Consider the following 2,391-nt stretch of genomic DNA (forward strand, 5'->3'; position numbering starts at 1 on the left):
AATTAGCCGGCCAGAGTGGCCGAGCGGTTCTAGGCGCTACAGTCTGGAGCCGCGCGGCCGCTACGGTCGCGGTTCGAATCCTGCCTCGGGCATGGACGTGTATGATGTCCTTAGGTTAGTTAGGTTTAAGTAGTTCTAAGTTCTAGGGGACTGATGACCTCAGCAGTTAAATCCCATAGTGCTCAGAGCCATTTGAACCATTTGAAAATGATAATTAATTGAAACCCTCAGCTGCCGACAGGTGTTATTGACATACCTAGATGGAGACAGTTGAAAATGTGTGCCCCGACCGGGACTCGAACCCGGGATCTTCTGCTTACACGGCAGACGCTCTGTCCATCTGAGCCACCGAGGACACAGACGAATAGCGCGACTGCAGGGTCTTATCCCTTGCACTCTTCTCGGAATGGTTTACGTCTGGCTAGAAGAGTCTGACAGTTCAGTTCTTTCAGTATCTCCGTGACACTCTCCCAATGATTAAACAACCTGTGACCATTCGTGCTGCCCTTCTCTGTATACGTTCAATATTCCCTGTTAGTCTTATCTGGTACGAGTCCTCCTCCCCTCCCCCCCCCCCCCCCCCCCTTGCAGGGCCGCACACATTGCCACCCTGCCACCCCCGCCGCTCCCGCCAGTCACCATCACGCTATTAGTTCGTTTCTTTTGCCAGTCGACTCGACTGCATGGAGTAATTGTACTTTCCTAAGCAGCACGCGCGTCTGCTACAGCGTATTTCTGTCTGGCTCATAGACAGCTAACATACACCTACGAGAAAAGTCGCGGCGCCGGCCGTTGTGGCCGAGCGGCTCTAGGCGCTTCAGCCTGGAACCGCGCGACCGCTACGGTCGCAGGTTCGAATCCTGCCTCGGGCATGGATCTGCGTGATGTCCTTAGGTTAATTAGCCCTGAGTTGTTCTAAGTTCTAGGGGACTGATGCCCTCAGAAGTTAAGTTCCATAGTGCTCAGAGCCATTTGAACGAAAAGTCGCGGCCATTATAGTGACCTCTATACGTTATTCTGTCTGTCATTTCTCCGAGATAAGTCGCGAAAATGCTACTGTTTTCTGGTACAGAGAACTTTCGATACGTAGCGTTATAAATACGGACTATTCGCCGAATAGGAAGCTAGTTTACATTCAGAAGCAGTAATATTGAGACAAGAATAAATAAGTATAAAGTCATAGTTGAAGCAAGTGCAAGTGTGAAGATTAGTCAAGAGTGAGAGTGATCAGTTGATTGTAAAGTATTAATAATAGTAATTCATAGAGACTCGTTAACGACATTTTTACTAATAATGTAACAATAGTTTCCCATACCTAACTCGTATTACGAAACTATAGACGTGTATATCTCCGGTAATAGTGACTTTCGAGAAAATTCCTAAAAACGCATTGTTACATAGGAATGCATTAAAAACATCGAATGCACTAAAAAGCAACGCAATCGACAATAAGAGTTCCACACACGTAAATTGCCGGATGAGGTCATCATTGGAAACTCGCCCTTATATTATGCGTTGCGTCGTAAGGTACATACTGACTAGTCGCTTTTAACAGTAGGTATTTGTTCACACTACATAAAAGTCTGGAAACGGACATTCTGACAGCGAATGTTCTCGAAATAACCGAGCCACATACATAAGGGAAGTAGACCCGCTTTTTGAAAGCTACGATCGTTGCGATAACTTGGAAGTGATAAAAGTGAACAACTACGATTACTAGCTATTAACACGGACTTCAGTCAGTGTTGTGCTTAGTGATATTAGAAATACGCGGAGGGTGACCGTGTGTGTTTCAGTGCTAAGTGTACTGGCGTTGGATTTTTTAGTGAGAATAAAATGTTTATTCGAGAATTAAGCTTTGCCTGTGACTTGATTATTTTTTATTACGGTAAAAGTAAAGCTACCTCACGATATCTTTAGCGCCCCCTTCTTAAGGTTTTTCTGTATCCGCCACTGGCCATGTCACGTCATTCAGATGTCGTACGAGGCCCACGAGAGAGGTTCGTTGACCCCGGCTGCGGTATGGAGGAACATGGGGTCATTACACGACTCTCACGGCTGTTGTGGACTACTTTTTTTAGACATGGGAGCCGCTACTACTCACTCAAGTAGTTCCTCAGTTGGTATCAAGACGTGGGTACAACTCGTTCTAGTCCTCCCACCGAGTAAAAATTCCATGAAAGCACGATACTGGGAACTGAACCCAGATCCTCCTCAAGAGAGTCAGACGCGATGACCCGTTTTTCTTTCCTTTTTTCCTCCTTTTTTCATATTCTTACTTTCGATCCGTGTCTTCGTGTTATGTCTTCAACGGTTCTTTGAGAGTGTCGCATGACACATTTCCAATTTCTCTCGATGTGAACCTCACTCAGCTTTTGATCAAGAGAGTCT

General features: G+C 46.0%; 1 non-coding gene across 1 annotated transcript; it reads right to left on the reverse strand.

Annotated features, from left to right (window-relative positions):
* Positions 1–281: 281 nt before the first annotated feature.
* Positions 282–355, reverse strand: Trnat-ugu (transfer RNA threonine (anticodon UGU)). The gene has a single exon. It is a non-coding gene; the product is annotated as a tRNA-Thr (tRNA).
* Between the last annotated feature and the right edge of the window lie 2,036 nt (positions 356–2,391).

The sequence above is a fragment of the Schistocerca cancellata genome, chromosome 12 (genome assembly GCF_023864275.1).
Source record: "Schistocerca cancellata isolate TAMUIC-IGC-003103 chromosome 12, iqSchCanc2.1, whole genome shotgun sequence".
In the NCBI taxonomy this organism is placed as follows: domain Eukaryota; kingdom Metazoa; phylum Arthropoda; class Insecta; order Orthoptera; family Acrididae; genus Schistocerca; species Schistocerca cancellata.